The sequence below is a fragment of the Gouania willdenowi genome, chromosome 16 (assembly GCF_900634775.1).
Source record: "Gouania willdenowi chromosome 16, fGouWil2.1, whole genome shotgun sequence".
Taxonomy (NCBI): Eukaryota; Metazoa; Chordata; class Actinopteri; order Blenniiformes; family Gobiesocidae; genus Gouania; species Gouania willdenowi.
This window is the reverse complement of record NC_041059.1, coordinates 31,021,692-31,041,009: the sequence shown is the minus strand read 5'-3', so window position 1 is coordinate 31,041,009 and position 19,318 is coordinate 31,021,692. Positions and strand designations below refer to the sequence as shown.

General features: G+C 37.9%; 1 protein-coding gene across 1 annotated transcript in view; it reads left to right on the top strand.

The window, feature by feature from the left end:
- id4 (inhibitor of DNA binding 4) overlaps positions 1 to 2,373 on the top strand; it is a 4,144-nt gene extending 1,771 nt beyond the window's left edge. Inside the window, exon 3 of the mRNA XM_028470693.1 lies at positions 1,205 to 2,373. The gene's annotated coding sequence lies outside the window, so the exon portion shown is untranslated. The remainder of the gene's footprint in view (positions 1 to 1,204) is intronic.
- Positions 2,374 to 19,318: the final 16,945 nt, after the last annotated feature.

The following is a 19,318-nucleotide window of genomic DNA, read 5'->3' as shown; positions in this document are numbered from 1 at the left end:
AAAATATTTAATATTGGTTAAATTGTACAAAGTAACATGTTACATGTTTTACAATTATTTAAAGATATTAGTGGCTAATAAAATAGGAACATGATGATTTCCTGTGAAACGTAATGAAAATGAAACAATTGCATAAATAAGGAGAAATAAATAGTTTCCATGTTGAAACTTAAACTTGAAAACTTTGAAGTGGTTTAACGTTACTGAAAGGTTGGTGACCCCTGTGCTAGAATGATGTTTGAACACACCTGTGTGTGTGTGTGTGTGTGTGTGTGTGTGTGTGTGCGTGCGTGTGTGTGTGTGTGTGTGATATGGCAAGACATTTCATCAGTGGGGCTTACTATAGTTGCAATTTTAGTTTTCACTAGTGGGTATTACATTTCATCATGTCAAAAATGTATTTGAGACATGTTGAAATGTTATTTTTAGATATCTGTAATACAATTTTACAAATATATTTTCACATGTGGTAATTACATTTTAACCAGTTAAAACTTATTTACAGATATCAGTAATTTCTTTTTCACATTTAGTCAGAATTTAATTTTAGATATATACAATTCAATTTATGTTATGTTATTTGAAATGTAAGAACAATTGTTGACAGTACACTACAATAAACATTATGACTAGTCAGAATTTAATTGTTGATATTAACAATTACATTTGCAACTAGTCAAAAATTATATTTTGGAATTTTAACATGTCGAAATTGAATTGTAGATATCTGAAATTAAATTTGAATTTAAGTCAATGGGACATTTTGACTAGTTGTAATGAAGTTTCAGAAATCTACAATGGCAATTTCCACAAGTAGGAATTTAATTGTTGATATCTATTAGTGTAACTAGTGAGAATAGAATTAAAGATATCAATAATTACAATTGCAGCTAGTCAAAATTACATAATGGATATGTGGACTTAGAATTACAACATGTCAAAATTGAACTATAGATATCTACAATTACAAGTACCGCTACTTATTAAATGTTAAAACGACCTGCCATAGTGAGAGGAGTCTAACCCTCACCCTCTCCAGCCTTTGGGCCTGTGTTCGCTCCAGAGGAGCAGTCGGGTTGTCATTTGACCTGGTTTGTTTTTGGTTGTTGATCAAGCATGGCCTCCGTTTTGTCCGAGGCGCCAGTCAGTCTGGAGCTCTGCAGCTCACCCCTCCTTCCTCCACCTCTATTCATCCCCTCCACAGGTGTGCAGGGCTGCTGAGAGCTGCTCCAAAGCCAGCAACGCTTCGCCAGGGACCCTTACCCAACTGGAGGCACAGTCACACATTTTTCAAACCTGCTGGAGGAATTAAACCCAAATAAAATCATTAGCTTTTCCTTTTTGTGGGGATTTTTACAGAACAAAGACTCAAGAGACATTTTACTTTGTTTGTTCTTTTTTTTTTTTTGAAATTCCCTGTCGGACTGCTTTGAAACCTGTCTGAATTGTGCTTAAAGATTAACTACAGTTTAAAGCTTTACTAAACTGCAAAACATCCCTGTACATGTTTTGGACATCTGTTATTAAAATTATGTTTGATATTGTAAAGAGCAATTCTGATCTGAAACAATTACGAGTGTAAATAAAAAGAAGCAAATGCTTTATTAAACAATGTGAAAGGAAGACTTGTACGCGTAAAATAGACTATTGTAATAATAAGATATTTTTATTAAAACCATTTTTTGAGTTTGCTGTTGATGTAAATATTGTGTTTTCACTTTAGTGAATGGTTATGCTTTGCTGATTTTGTCCTCACATGATGGCATCTGTTAACTCTGCGGTGTTTATGGAATAGTTGAATATGTAGCATGTCCAGCTCCGTGCAGAGATATTGAATGTGCACTGAAGTAGTCGTCTTTGTTTGCAGATGTAGTGAGGGGGCTCGGCCTTCTTTTACACCGCTCTGCACTCTTTTCACTGGTTTTGTACTCAATAATAACTTTCAATCCCCCCACACCCCCAGAGACGTCGGTCACTCTGCTGTGTTCGTACTTCATTGTACTTGTATTAATAATCTGAATCACAGCACTTCTGACAGTGTATACAATGTAATACTGCAGTAGCAGCTCAGGCAGGGCTCTTTAAGAAGGTAGTGATTGACATGAGGAGATCTTCAAACCACAGCTTTGATTAAGTAACAAAAAAGTGAACAATAACTTTTTGCACATGCAATACCGTTGAGAGGTGATGAAATATTTCCTTGTTGAAAAGTCAGCAGCTATCAGTGTAAAGAGATCCTTTGAAAAGAAGCTGTTATCGCCCACTGGCCTGTGCGAGAGGGCACTTGTACATTACTGTCAGCTGTACTGATGGACTTTACCCTGCACTGGTGTGTGAGGAGCTGTCAAAATTATTAAAGGTTTCCAGGAAGAATTGTTTTGTCCCACATTTTGTCTCAGAATGTCTGTTTTTCCTTCTTTTGGCTGTTTCTTTCAAACCATTTCTGTAGCAAGTCAGGTTTCATAAAAGGGGGATAGCGTTCTAAACATCTGCTATATAAAATTTATTTATTTTTTTTAAATATTTGTTAGATTATCAAAAACACATAGGACCCTAGATGCACAGAGACCTCTGAGAAGGAGGGAGTACCCTTCGTTCTTTAGTTAATCATTTTTAAAAGCAAATCGAAATAAACAGTGTGGTTATGTTGTTTCACTGAGTTAAAACCAAAACAGAAATACAGAAAAATCAAAAAAAAAAAAATAAAAAGATATGCAGTGTTTTTCTGTTTTAAAATTAAATCTCGTTCTGTTTGTGTGATATTTGGATATTTAAAGGTAAATTAGGATGAGAGCGTCATGTTTTAAGCTCACCACACAGAGAGGACCCACAGACGGGGGCGGACTTCTACTCTTGGACAAAAAAGGAGCATAAGTCACATTACTGATGAATTGGTGAATTGAAACGTTATTATTACATAAATAAATCAAAACAAAAAATTAACGTTATGTAAAACATGCACTTGATATGTGATTAAAGAACCCGAGGTGGTGTAATGAATCTACTGGTGCTCCTCATTTCTTGTGATCAACTTCCGTCTGTGTTGACAGCTGCCGTGAGTGGCTCAAGGTATTCTAACGTGCGCAATAAATTTACTGTCTTCAAAAAAGCTGTAATTGTTTTTGCAAAAGTGTTAAATGTGTCAGAAAAATTCTAACATCTATTGTTCGTCACACACTAGCTTCACAGTCAATAGTCGCCAGTTTATTTGGATACTATTTGGACCGGTGTCATGTACTGAGTTCACATCGTACTGAGATTGTAAATGCGAAAAATACATTTTGGCTAAAAAAAATTATTTTCACGTGTTTTTCAGATCCACAAATATATCCACAATTTTCACAAGTGCTTTATCATTTTTGTGTGTGTATTTATCATGAATTATCATGTGTTATTCTTCCATTATGCTTGTGAATTGTGTAAAGTATGTTTGTGGATTGGTCGACGTGTACATTTATTTTTGAGACAAACGCAGCGTCGCTCAGATCCACGCACACAGAGCTCCCGACCAACCAAGAACCACCACTCCACTAGGGGGCAGTACTGAAGTCTCTGCTGAAGATTAATTCCATTTTCCAATACAAAAACAGATGTGCAATATCTAATAACGTCTATGGTATTCACTGTACTGTCACCAAAATCACTGGAGCCTTCCATTGTCTTCTGCTGATCACAGTACAACACTTGGTTTGTATCGGTAAATGGAATTCATCTTCAGCAGAGCCTTCAATGCTGCCCCCTAGTGGATGGTGGTTCTTTCCACACGTGGGTCGGTAGCTGTGTGTGTGTGTGAATCGGAGCGAAGCTGTGTTACGTTTGTCTCAAAAATAAATTCACACTCCGACCAATCCACAAACACACTGTGCCCAATTCACAAGCACACGTGATAATTCATGATAAATACACAAGCACAAATGATAAAACACGTGTAAATTGTGGATATATTTGTGGATCTGACAAACACGTAAAAATCTGACAAACACGTAAAAATCTGACAAACACGTAAAAATCTGAAAAACACGTGAAAATCTAAAAAAAAATACATTGTGGATCCATTTGTGACTATTTTTGAGACAAATCTCTCCAGACAACATGCTACAAAATCATTTTATCAAACGCCGCAGAGTAAAAGTCGGCCCCGTCTGTGGGTCCTCTCTGTGTGATGAGATTAAAACATGAAGCTCTCATCCATAGTTTCCCGTAAATATCCAAATATTGCACAGAACAAGATTTAATTTTAAAACAGAAAAACGCTGCTTGCCTGGTTTTTATTTTTTTCTGTATTTCTGTTTTGGTTTTAAGTCAGTAGAACAAAATAACCACACTGTCTATTTATTATTTTGATTTAGTTTTAAGACAATAACCAAAGAACGAAGGATTAGATCAGACGGTAAAATATGGTTGTCCTTTTTATTTTGTTATTTTTGCTGTGGTTAATATTATACATTTCGAATGTTTTTAAAATGACTCTTTAAGCTAACCTATAACAGTGCAGCTATCTCCAAGTCAGTCATTGATTTGGGAAAGGATTCAGATTGAATACACACAAAGCGATAAAAGCCTCTGACAGAAACACAAAGTAATGATCCAAACTGCAAAGAGAGGGGCAGCTTTATTCATCAAAATAAATAAAAATCCCAAACAAAAGGTTACTGGGGTCGTTATGTAGTGAAGGGCCCGTGTCTGCACTAGAAGTCCGTTTAAGAACATGCCCATGCACAGATATGACTCAGTCATTTTTAGTCAAGCACTGACATTTGTGTCCAATCTAAGTCTTTTATTTCTGCAGCCAAAAATTATTTAAAACATTTATTTACTTTTTTTCAGACAGACAAGCATTTAGGAACAAGCCACTTGCAGAACTGGCCTCTGATGGGTGAAGTCCTAATGAGAAGGTTAACATAGGCCAAGGCAATGAAATGATAACTATATATATTGCGATAGAGATGTGATCAATATCAATGGAAAATATGTGTGATAGAATGCTCGATAATTTCACTGAACACGGAACCAGTACATGTAGGCACAGGAACAGCTGCACATTTTCTTTGATGAAGCATTTATTGAATGTCTATATTTGCACACTGACTAGTTTGTTTATTTAATTCAGGTTTTTCAAGGTTTTACGTTGAAAGTAAAAGTATTTAAATTCGGCTTTTTTTCTTCTCGTCCTTATTTTGAATAGGTTAAAAAAATAATCAATAATTATAGATATTGACTGATGTGAGAAACTTTTCCAGGCATATCGCCCAGGCCTCGGTTGACAACAATAAGTGTTAAATCCATGCAAGCATGTTAATGGTTGTGATTAATAAGTAGGGAACAAGTGTTAACCATCATTTTGACTTTGCTTTATTTCACTCCATCCCTGTCCACCAGTTCTGCACTGACAAGATGTTCATTTATCCCATTTAGTGGGTGCTTAGTTTATGAAGTTGTAAATCCTGAAATGCGTCGCACTTTCCCCAAAAAGGACACACTTATTGTGAAATTTGGAGTAAATAAAAGTGTAATTTCTTTTACATTTAAAAATACAAGGAAACCATGGATGAGATGATTGTTTTGCATCATAGAGAGAATAATTCTGTTTACACTGTTACTGAAAGAAGCAATAGGCCTCATACATGCAGAAACATGATTTAAGGATTATTATGAGCTATAAAACGCCTTTAATTGGGGAGGTTATATAGAAAGCTAAACATTTGGTTTAGCTTTTACTTTAAATGCCTGTATGATTTGTGTAAATATGTAGCTAAATGATCAAATGTTTAAAATAATAATGGCCAGGCCCATGGACAAATGTGCGTTACATGAAATCCATCCTTTCTTCATTTGCACTTTTATAACAGAGCTTTGGATCTATGATGTGTCCAGACCTGAATCACTTTTTCCAACTTGTGGCTAATTCTTGACACATATGGTGTAAATGTTTGTATTTGTGTTTCAAGTAGTACATGAAAAGGATAAATTATTTCACCTTTTTAAATATTTAATATTTACAGATCATACGATTGTGGTTTAGAGCATTGGTTTAAACTTCCACAGCTGGTATTCACACACATTATATGAATACAGACCAATGGTTTTAAAATGGAAAGAAATTGTGATATTTTACATAGATTTTTCACAAAACAAAAATATATTTAGAAACTATTTGCTGCACACGTACAAAAAAAAAAAAGGAAAATAATCACAGAGGTGATTTCTTTACAAACTGCACTTGACACACAGATGTCACACACACGGGTCAGTAATCAATTGTAATTGAATTGTAATTTACTTCAGAAAATTGATTTTGTAATTGTTTTTGGCATGGAAATACATACAGTTCTATGTCTTACACATGCATAGTTAACTATCATTAAAATAAGATTTATATCAAGTATATGTTATATATATATATACATTTAGGGGGATTCTGACACAAAAGGCTCAGACGCTCACACCAAGAACATTAACACCAATATTTTCATTGATTAGGAAGCCTAACAAGGCAACCAATAGATGAGAAACAAATTAGCTGATAGATACTGTAATAACAGCTGATTGAAGACATGGGTCAAACTGACCCGTTATCATTAGAGATGCTAACAGAACGCTAACACAAGAGGAAGGTCAGGTTTTATAGGGTTATTTATTAAAGGCTCAGTAATTGTGATTAATTAAATTTGAACTTTAGTAATTTAGAATGTATTTGTAATTGATTCCAAGGGGAAATAATAATTGTAAATTCAACTGGAATTGGAAAAAATGCTGGTCAACGTAATTGTAATTCAGTTCATTCAACATGGACAAATGAAAATGTAATTGTAATTTGAAAATGTAATTGACCCCAACCCTGTCCCGGATGTCATATTTAGTTTTTTTTTTCTTCACTATTTTAGTTTCTAACGTATGTCATACTTATATTATCAGATACTACTACTACTACTAAAATGTGTGTACATCATATTTTCATAATTTTAATGAATTGGGCCTAAACATCAATTCCATATATTCAAATTTATTTAAATAATTTTTTTTTTTTTTTTTGCAGACACATTAATAAGTAACATTCATTCTACAATCCCTCATTTACATTGAGATAATATTTAATTGCCTTTTGCGCATAATTTCACTATAAACCAGTGCTTTGAGGGACGTTTGTACACAGTCTAATTATTTAGGGATAAAACAGGTTTAGGTGCATTTCCATGCAGAGTCAAACCATATTTTCAGCTCTAAATTATTCAAACACAGATGCTTATTTACACAAAAACAGCATGTTTCACACTGGTTCCTAATCTTATTACATGATGCTCCCTCACAGCTGCACCCTCACACAGACACAGTGCAGAGTACTTCTGTCAACATGATCTAGGCCTGATTCTCTCGCTGTTAGTCTGCAACCTCCCAAATCTGTATCCATCCCTGGATGCATTATTCATATGTGCTGCTGTCTCACTTTGCAGCAGCCATATGTTGCGTTATAATTCCTAATGTTTCAGCATTAGCTACCAAATCCTTACACGTCTCCAGCATTTTAGGCCTCTGGGTTTTTCAAACAATCCCTGTTGGAAGTGTAGCTTCCGAACTGACAAATTGAAAGATCTTTTGCATAAATACAATAAAGGATCGCTCTTTAAAAATTTTTAAAAAAAGGCACAGGTAGCATGTAACACCGATACATTTAGGGTAACAGACGTCCCGATTTACCCGGGACAGTCCCGGTTTTCAGAGTTACATCCTGTGTCCCGGTTGATTTTCCCCCAAACCATTTATTTGTCCTGGTTATTCACAAGCTCAGTCAGAAAAGACCCTGAAAGCAGCAGCGCAGTTTGCTTAAAAATGTGATCTCTGCGGACTGTGAACTGTCAATCACAGCAGTAGCACATGCAATGTAAACCAATTAGAAAGCTCAAAATGATTCCATGCTTCTTCTCATGCATTCTCCTTCAACATGACGAAAACGTTATTATTTTTAAACTATGTCAACCTAAAATGTTCGATGGTCACTTTATATTTGGTTCAGCCGTTGCAATAATGCATTTCATCCAAAAGGAAGAAAATTTTTAATTTATGTGACTTTTTTCATTATAAATAAAAGCATATTGCAAATAAGTTTCTTTTTCAAAAATCTGTCGTCTTCTGTGGTTAAACCACTGTCCCGGTTTTGAGTTTTAAAAATCTGGTCACTTTACGATAGGTGGTCCAAGGAGAAAAAGATCCCTGGAGAAAAACAACCACGTACAAGGTGCTGCAACACAAAAGCACAAAACCAGAACACTGGTTCTCGTCTCGGCTATGAATTAACCCTCCACATATGTTGGATTGCAATAACAGGTTTAGCTACAGTGCCTCGCTTTCCTCTCTCCTTGATTTACCTTCACATTACAGCGTGTTCCGCGGGGGCCGATAGCCCTGCGTGTTAATCACTGCTCTTCCCCGGCACACTGAGAAATATATGGCGGGTGCTTGCAGAGAAACAGTGGAGGACAGAAACGTGCTCGCTCTTGGACACTACTTGATTACACACTAATTGGTCTAGAGTGATTAAATATCTCATGCTTCTCACTAATTGCAGCTATTTAAAGCACCTATTAGCTTAAAATGCCTGCCACCAACAGCAGTTTACTCATAAACAAAATGGGAGATGCTACAATTCACCTGAACTCAGAGTGGAAAACAAGATTGGCAAACATGCAGAAGGCTCTGGTAGACTTTACAACCACAGCACACCTCAAACATATCCAGCCTTATTGTTTCCACAGAGTAAATACAAAACATAATGGTATCATACATATAAAAATATAAAAACCATGATGATAGCCAACAATCCCTCTTTTTGTTTCAGCTTCTGTATGTAGCCTACATCACGGCCAGGGTTGGGGTCAATTACATTACATATATTTTCAGTTATCCAGGTTCAATTTACAATTACATTATGATTATGATAACTGGCATTTTTTCCAATTACAAATAAATTGCAATTATTATTTTCCCTTGAAAGTCAATTCCAATTACATTCTCAATTACTAAACTACAATTTTACTAACTTTTATTCATATAGCATTGTGATGATTGTATGCATTTTTTTTTTATGTGAGTACGATGTTGTTTAATCATATTTACATTTATATTTTAGTGCAATGATTATAATATCTAATGTAAAAGCCCAACGAGGAACACAAATTCCGCAATAGCTATAAACTCTTTGTACAAAACATCATTTACATTCACATTATTGTTACTCTGTAAAATTTAATTATCCATATAAAAAAATGCCATCATATCCTAACTCCAGCCTACTAACCTTTATTATGAGTGTGGAAATTAACAGACAGGTTGTGGGAAAAGTTCATATGAAACATATTGTAATATTTGTCAACTATACGTGTAAGCCGTAGACCTGTTTTGTGTTTAATTAAATTGCAATTGACAGTTTTTATTAAATTTCCATAGTAATTACAATTATAAATTATAAATCAATTATCTTAACTCAATTATAATTCAGTTATGACTACAGTGACAATGACTACATAGATTCTTTAAATAACAATTACGATTATAATTACGCCATAATTATAATTACCTATCAGTTACGCAATTACAATCATAATTGACCCAACTCTGATCACAACTGATAATTAATCATTATAATAATCATAATTAACTATGTTTTCCACATTCCTATTACTGATGATAACTTATAACAATAAGACATGTGGGAGTCAATATATACTTCATATATGAACTATTATCTAAAAGGACGAAGACGACTCCACTTAATATGAAACATATTTTAATAATTGTTAACTACATACCTGTAAGCCATAGACCTGTTTTGCATTTAATGAAATTGTAATTGACGGTTTTTATTGAATTTCCAAGAAATTACAATTAAAAAGCCAATTATCTGAGCTCAATTACAATTAAATTATGATATCAACGGCGGCAGATTTTTAGAATTACATTTACAATTATAATTACGCCATGATTGTAATTAATTATCAATTACAATCATAATTGACCCAAACCCTGATCATGACTGATAATTAATCATTATAATTAACTATGTTGTCCACATTCCTATTACTGATGATAATTCATGTGTAATATTTTTTATATACTGTATATAAGTGTGTGGTTGCGTGCATGTGGGTGTCAATAAACACTTTATGTATGAGCTATTATCGAAAAGGACAAAGACAGGAAACAATGTTTCAACTGTGGGTCATTTATTTCAATTTAACAATATTTAAGGTCATTAACTGCAATCACAGGAGAGTTAATGTGTCTACGCCCACCAGCTTAGCTTCAGTCAGAGCCTCCTTTGAGGAGGACAACAAACAACAACACAACAAAACAGTGGTGAAATAGCAGCGGAAGGAGAGGGGTGAGTATAGAGAATAGAGTATAGAATAGAATAGAATAGTGTTGAGGGGGGAGGGGGGAGGGAAGACTAGACCTTGGCAGTGCCAACCGGCAGCTCCCTGGAGACGGGCGATAAATTACAGAAATGAGATCTCAGACAAATCCTAAGCATTTTCACCCCCACCACACACACACACACCCCTGCAGAACACAGTGATTAGAGAGGGGGATCCTGGGGTCTGCCAAAGCCCCTTAAATGCTACAGACACTCTCTCTGTCTGTGTGTGTGTGTGTGTGTGTGTGTGTGTGTGTGTGTGTGTGTGTGTGTGTGTGTGTGTGTGTGTGTGTGTGTGTGTGTGTGTGTGTGTGTGTGTGTGTGTGTGTGTGTGTGTGTGTTTACAGGGTGGCACTGGGACAACAGCCATGTCAGAGAACACGACCCCGAGGTGCAGCCAATATGGCGAGTTAAATACCGCTGCTGCATCCGAGCGGAAGGAATCCAACTGCCTCCAATCAAACAGGTTTCTCATCATTTAATGAGCCTAATTAACAAGGCTTAGTTTACACCCCTTTGCTTTGAAAAAGAGACTGTTGTGTCGTTAATAGCGAGGGATACGTTACCATTCTGAGCTAGGATTCTGCAAATAGGCCTCGGCTGTTCAACCCAGCACACAGAGAGATGAAGACACCTTTATTCTATATCATCTTGTAATCTGAATTTGTATGATTTTTAACTGTACAAATTATTTAGAGTTTAAATGTAAATACTACATTTGAAATAAAAACCATAAAAAAAACAAATGTCAAATATCTTTATTTATCCGTCCGTCTTCGATAGATGCTTCTTCTGAAATCAGACCTGTGTTGAAAAATGGATTCTCCAATCCTGTATCGATTCTCATATTAATTCCTAAAGATCGATTCGTACGTCCAAAGATCGATATTTTCCCTAATTCATGTCACACGTGAAGTGAAGCTCTCTTGTTATTTGCTCCTCTTAAATCCTGGTTCACTTATAATCCTGTGGGTGGCGATAACGTACTAAATCGTAGTTTGCCAACTGCCATAGAACGTCAAAGAAGAAGAAGCTCTCAATGAACAGCAGTTGATAATGCCCAAAACACTCAAAGCTGCAATCTGGCAGCATTTTGGGTTCAGAAACGACAAGGAGACAGATGAGCTTGACAAAAGCAAAGTGATTTGCAAGGCATGCCAAATGGAGGTGAAGTATTTCGGAAATACAACCAACCTCAGGAACCACATGTTGCAACACCACCAAGATCTAATGACCAAGTAGTCCACTGGGCCACAACAGATAAAACTCGAGCAAACTCTACAACTACCAGCCAATTCTGCACATTCTGTCAAAATATCAGAGGCGATTGCAGTCTTCATTTGCAAAGGTATGCGCCCATATTTAGTTGTTGAAATCGAGGGCTTCAGGTGGCTAATGAAAGTAACAGAACCGCAATACGTTATGGTGTCTCACAAACGTCTGTCTGAAGAAGTCATCCCAAACATGTACTATTCAGTAAAAGAAAATGTTCAAAGTAAGCTTCAGTCAGCAGAGAGGGTGGGCATTACAAGTGATGCCTGGACATCCGTGGCTACGGAGTCTTACATGAGTGTGACAACGCACTACATAGACGAGGAGTGGAACCTCATATCGTACGTACTACAGACCACAGAAGTTGAAACTGACCATTGTTCCGTCAGCCTAGCTGAAAGGTTGACGGCGGCGATGGTGGAGTGGGGGCTGATGAGAAAAGACCCAACCATTGTGGCCGACAATGCAGCAAATATGATCCGTGCGGTTGGGATGATGGGGGGAACCCACGTTGGCTGCTTTGCACACATCATCAACTTCGCCTCGCAAGCCAGTATCAAACTCCCGAATATTGCACGCCTGCTTGGCAGAGTGAGGCACATCGTAAAGTTCTTTCATCACAGTATGACAGCCACCCGCGTCCTCAAAGAAAAGCAGACGCTACTGCAGCTGAAAGCACACAAGCTCACAATTGATGTCATGACCTGGTGGAACAGTGCACTGGAAATGCTTGAACGCTTTCTGGAGCAGCAACCTGCGATCTCTGCTCTCACCCGAAGCAGGACAAAAGGTACGGGGCAAGGAGACCTGTGGGACTGCAGGACCATCCTCTGGTCTGGTGGAGGGAGAATGAAAAGCAGGATCCTCTTTTGGCTATCACAGCAAAGCAATATCTCTGTGTCCCTGGGATCAGTGTCGCATCTGAGAGGGTTTTTTTCAACCGCAGGTGACATCATCTCTGCTAAAGGAAAGCAGCCTTACCCCAGGGCAAGTTCATGAACTACTTTTCTATTCACAGTTTAAGTTTAAAATGTCCAGTTTACATGTTCGCACTTTAAAGGCAATTGAATGTCTTATACTTTACACAAAACTGTGAGACACTTATGATTCCTAAGGTACTGTACCAGGTGTATTAGGTGGATGTACCTTATGTATATTGCTCTAGTTTATTCCCAAGACTTCCTGATGTGACTTTAGTAGAGAGTTTTTCAGTCATCATTTGTCTACAGTCTCATTTTGTAATTAATCGAGAGAGAATCGTATTGTGAGCCCAGTATCGTGAATCTAATGGTATCGGGAGTTGAGTGAATCATTACATCCCTATTTAGGGGTCTATTCCCCCGTCTAGACTAAAGCGCTTTTTTGCGCTCCTGCAGTTACGTGCTTCTCTCCTAGTTCCTGACACACCCACCACGCGTAAGTAGAGCAAAATCGCGTAGGTTGAAGGAAAGGAGGCGGTGATGTCATTTTTTTAGGCTGTCTAGAAATCACGGAACATGAAGTTTTCCCAACGCTTGTAAATGTCATTGAAATCCGTGAAAATGATGAAGTTCACTTTTAATTTGAAACGTCTTCATTGATAAACAATGCAACAGGTTGATTTGATCAGATCATTGATCAGATTATTGCAGTGTGACTGAGGATTGGCCGCATTCTGTAAAGCAGAGCGTCCTGCTTTAATACAGAGGGATGTTTGCAGTGAAACAGAACTATTGGCTTCCATAATACGCAGTTTTAAATATAAATAGTTTAAAGCTACCTGAGCTGAGCCTCATTAATATTCCAGGGTTAGAAGTGCATAGGAGGAAAAGAACTTACGCACACCGGAGAATGCGTGTAAAACCAGATTTGAATGGGAACACCCACATTTCAGGGCTGCTCCACCCACAGTGCATAACTGGGATGAAGGCGTGCAGCGATTGACTTAAGTACAGGGGGAGAATAGCGCGCAGCCAAAAACAGCCAAAACTTTTTGGACTTACGCACATGGGAGAATAGAGCGCTCAGTGTACAGAACATAATGTTAAGAGCTATAATTTAAGAATGTTGATTTATTTTGATTTATTATTTAATACATTTGTTTTGCTGAGAAAACTAAGCTAATGAATGTATGTATATACATGTTTTGAATATATGTGAGCTGGATTTATAGAGAAAATGTAAATTGTAAATGTGTTTTAAAGGAAATAAGAGACGCAACATGAAAACTATGACTATATAATTTTAGTCTTTTGACTAAAATGTAACTTAGTTTTAGTCAAAGTTAGGTCAACTAAATGACATTAAGGTTAAAGTCAACTAAATTTGATACAAATATAGTTAATTAAAATATTAAGCAGAAGTGCTTATGCATTTTTTAAAGATTCAATGACCATTTATTAACCTGATATAGGATGGTATTAATGTTAGTAATTACAGACAGATTTGATGCGATCAATGCGTAAAACCACATGTTCACATGAGGTCTGATTTAATTTTGTCCCATGTGAGAAAACTGCAGTTTAGTTTTTATTAGTCAACGAAAATATAAATATATTGTGATATAGTTTTTGATAACATGGGTTTTTTTAATTAGACGGGGTCTAGTTAAAAACATTTATTAACGAAAACTATGAAAAAATGTCACTAAAATGAACATTGGCGCGGTGGAGCTAGTTATGGAGGACAGCTCTATGTTGTGTTCTCTTTGTGTTGCACTGAGTGCAGCGTGGGGTGAACGCGAGGGTCTGTGGGTGTCGGGGTGGCACGGCTGCGCAGCCCGAGGAGCAGTGCCAGCCTGGAGCACAGTGGTACCCACAATGTTGACTCAAGCAATAATCACTTCTTCACATTGTCACATTGCACTGTGAATAGACCTACCTACCAGTCAGTTCATAAGGGTGTGTTCTATATTTTTAAATATAGTATTATATTATTATTACTGTATGGGTAAAACTAAATAAACTCCTTTAAGACTTGTCATTTGGAATTTAAACATCAGCTGAGAGGAGGCTCTGCTTGGATGCTGCAGGCGGTTGCAGCTGAGCCACACATGCTTACTGTACTATTGCGAGCCCTCTGTCTAGTAAAAATGCAGATGTTTAAAAACCTGTTTACAGTATCCAGGTGAACAATAGCATTGTGTCTGCAATCTGCTCAGGACTCTGCCTGCAATGTAAAACACCTTCTTCTATGGAACAGGCTCTGTTTTTTACATCATTATCATAGTGCATTGGACGCCGTGTCGTCCTTTAACTGAACAGAGCTACAAAAGCTCTACGCCAAACCAGATTTTTAGAGACACGCCTACAACAGTGCAGAAGGCAAAAGCACTACTCTGACCCCCAGTTTCCACTGGATGCGGCTCCGCTGCGTTACGTCACCGGAGCTGATAGGTTTCCACTTTATTCTATGTGTTAATTTCCACCGGGTCTGCTGCGGTGGTTGTGTCTGCTCCTTCCCAGATGCGGTAGTCCAGTGCCCTCTGCCAGATATACGCAGGGCTTCTATTTCTGACAGACACCGGAGCACGACGCATCAATCGGCACAGAGCAAATTAAGCTAAACAGGAAATTAAGCACGTACTCCGCAATAAAATATCAGGTTACTTTTCAAAATAAAACACTTCAGATTATATTTCAAATAGATACATCACCAAAACGTCATAATTTGTAAAAACAAATTCACAAATGGGAGGGTCACATGTTCTGGGCGGTCCTGTCAGCACCACACCTGTAGCCAGTCTGCTAATCATCGTGTCACCTATATATATCCTGTCTGTGTGTATTACTCTTGTTGGTCTGTTAGTCTTTCATGTCTGGTCTGTCCTAAACGTCGGTCTGGAGTCCAGGTGGGCCACGCGCCCAGGTTGAGGATCATCCTGCACCTCACATCAGTCTAATGTCTGCTCTGTAAAGAATAAAGACTTTGCCAAGTAACCCTGCATCTGAGTCCTGCAATTGGATCCTGTCTGCTACCTGTGACAGTAACATGTATGGAAGTCACACCAGATCACTGGTTCACTAGTTGAATTACAGTAATTTTTCTCCAGTAGTTTACTGGTGAGTAAAATGAGTGTGACTAGTTAACTTTAAACATTTTTAAACTCTAACTATATAAATGCCTGGAAACAGCATTGGACGATCTGTAGCTCGATTTATCACATCCAGATAATGTGATTGACAGTTGAGCTAATAGTGCATGTAATCACGTCAACTTGATAATAATCTATGTCTTCTGTCTATGCACCATTTTTTCCCACAGAAGAAGAAGGATGTTGGTGGCAAGTGAAAAACAGATATATTTGGATGGACGAGGAAAACTGCTACAGTTAAAGGAGTGTTGCCCCCGACAACCGAAGGGCAATTTGATTTTTTTCTGGTTTCTCAACATGTGATGGTGATATGCTGTGGCAAGAATAGGAGAGACACACGTTGAGCTGATGTTATCCTCACAGAAAGAAAGGTTTATTATTCCTCTGTGCGCAAATCCTACTCTACGCCACAAGCGTATAACGTGTAGGGGATGGATGTGGAATAGCTACATAGAAACAGAAACTGCTGCAAAAATAAAGGTAATCTAGAGAGAAATAAATAATAGGGGGATCTGTTTTTTCCGTTTTTAATCTCTTTGTTAAAATTGTTCCTAATTAACTTCAACCCTCTATAGTAGCTGGAACTCTTAAAAATAAATGGACAAGAGAACTCTGTGTCAATATGCACTGTTACGTAAATGATATAACGCCTCCTGAGTCAGATTGAGTTTTTTTTTTTTTGTTTTGTTTTCTTTCCTGCATGTACACTCAGGCAAGACGAAGGGTCCTTCATGGACTTGTGAGAATAGTTGGATCGCCTTTTGCACATCTATATGAGCTTCTATGGTGTGATTGTGAGTAAGAGAAACCTGATTCAGTGTTCACATTTACTATTTTTCTTCTTCCAGGATCTCAGATATGAAAGATCAGATTCCCTCGAACAAAATAGCCTCGGAGTGGGAACACCGAGTCAAAATTTCATTATATATTACTGAAAGCCCGAGGGAAACTACATCAGATCAGAGAAATCACATTGGATTCTGGGATGACAAATGGGAATGATGATAACTGTCTTACTGTTATTATATTTGGAAATAAGGAAAATTAATTTCTCTGCAATATCACATTTCAGATTCTCACTGTTTGCATATCCAGCAGCAGATATAGGATTTGATAAAGATCATTTACAATTTTCATTAGGAGACATTTGTTCACACTCATTGCGCTAGACAGCAGCAAAATTGGGACTGAATGCAGACCGGCAGCATTTTTATCTTTAAACAAGATAAATAAAGGTTTTATAAATTAAATAATGCATGAAATGTTAGAACCTACTTTTCTAAATGTGCTATAATAGCCTTACAATTATAGTTTGCCTGAACCATGTAAATTATTGCTAAATAACCACTCAGACTATGATGACCCATTACATGTATTTCACATCACAAAGTTTTTTTTGTGTGTGCTTCTACAAAATCTATTCTTAGCACAATTTCCTGCCTTTCGTGCATTAACTGCCTGGTAAGGACAAGTCTTTAGCTCCACTGGGTTTCAGCTCATCTTTAATGAAGATTTTCTTTCTGTTTCTAAATGTCTCAGAGGCGAGAAACTCTCCCTCACAGAGAGAGTCGGCGTGAAACTGGATCAAAATGAAGCAGCGTTGCGCGTATTCCTGATCCCTCCATATGTTTTCATTCAGATATCAAACCATTGATTAGGGGAAAGCTGTCATCTAGTTGGCAGCCATTAGGCTGCTGGCTTTGGCACCCAGTCAACAACTAATTCACATGCTAATGTGTTCCAGATTAGGTCTCGCCCCCAAACTGGTTCTCCTTATTGACTTGATTCCCTGATTGGACAGATGGCCAACTTTCAATATCACAGACGTCTGTTTGTGTTTAGGCTCAGGGAGGCAAACGCTTGTCAAGACGGGGTGAGGGACGTGCTGGGGTGTTGAGCCCAAGCTTATGTATGAATAAACAACAACAATCGTCGAGATAAACAACAGCATTATCTGTTGTCTGAACCTTGACGACGCTCCATAATGGCCATTACTGTCACATTGCTTGCTATAGTCGGCTTTTAATTGCTTCTGTTTGTGATTGAAAATGGGTGGATGGCAAATAGGGGAAGTAGAGCTCAGACACTGTATCAGTCAACACTCTTAATTGATTTGTCCTCATGCTTGCCAGGGCTGCAGTCAATACGGTGGAGTACACTGAAAGCTATCAAAGTGGAGGCAGGAGAGCTGGAGACAAAACAGCTGCACTTTACAGGGAGGCAAAGAAAAGATGGATCAAAACTGCATCTCCATTTCTCCCAACCCTTCTCTCCCTCTACAAACCCCCAACACACTTACATCTCCCCCTCACCTCCTGCTCTTCTCTCTTTCTATCTCTCAATTTTTACGCCTCGTTTTTGTGCCTTGCAGCAGTGTTTCACTGGAGACTTTCACTGCAGTTGTGTGAGCAGAATGGCAGTCTCGTGTCGTTAGGAGCTTTTGTGTGAGTGCGTGCATTGAATTCTGTGTGTGTGTGTGTGTGTGTGTGTGTGTGTGTGTGTGTGTGTGTGTGTGTGTGTGTGTAATAACCATCCCCTGGATGTGCTCATTAGCAAAACACAAGTACGTATATTTCCCTGAGAACAAGGCATTTTGGGTACTGCCGCTGTCAGCTCTGTGATTTCAAAAGCAACTAATGAACAGAAACAGCCACGAGCTCAGGGCAGCACACACAGATGTCTGTCTGCTGCATGTGCAGGGACTATTCTGACTTTAAACTGTCACAGTTAAATGCACAAATGGGACAAAAACTGAGTCTGGATCATGACAAAGGCTGTTCAAGGTGTGTCAGAAAAATATTTAATCAATGATGCCATCAGAGTGGTACTGCTGAGTATAGAAACATAGGGCTTTATTCTCCACGCAGCGGCGCTGTTTTGGGCTGTTATTCTCCCCCTGTGCTTAGTTCAGTTGCTGCGCCCCTTCATCCCAGTTACACACTGTGGGTGAAGCGACCCTGAAATGTGGGCGTTCCCATTCAAATCTGGCCTTTCGCGTATTCAACCATCTGCTAAGTTCCTTTCCTCTTACGTGCTTCTGTACCTGGAATAAGTGCAGCGCACCGATAAGGTGAAACATTATGTTACACTAGAAGTTTGGACTTAGTTACATTTTAAGACACACGGACTCATAATATTGCAAAAGAGACTCTCAGGAAGAATCTATCCAAACTGACACTGTCACACTGTTCAATATGTTCACATTCAACAGTTCTAGGCGGGACAAAATTGGGTTACATTTAATTTCATTTTCCACTCTTTTTTCTGCAGAGACGGTGGGTCGTGATCACCCAACTTGTGCCTCGGCTGATGCTGCTCGATAAATGAAACTGACAGACGTCAGACTTCTGTCCACGTTGCCACAGTGATATCTAACTATTTTCATACTATGTCCAACGTAAAGCCACAGTTTGATCCACTACACAGTAAATAATAAGTGAAACAAGCTGTCATATGCGGAGGTTGGTGAAATGTGAGACGAAGGACCAGAAACTGTTTCCACACATATTTAAATGAGGCTCAGCTTCAGTTCGGACTCGCTCACATCAGCTTAATAAGATTTTGAA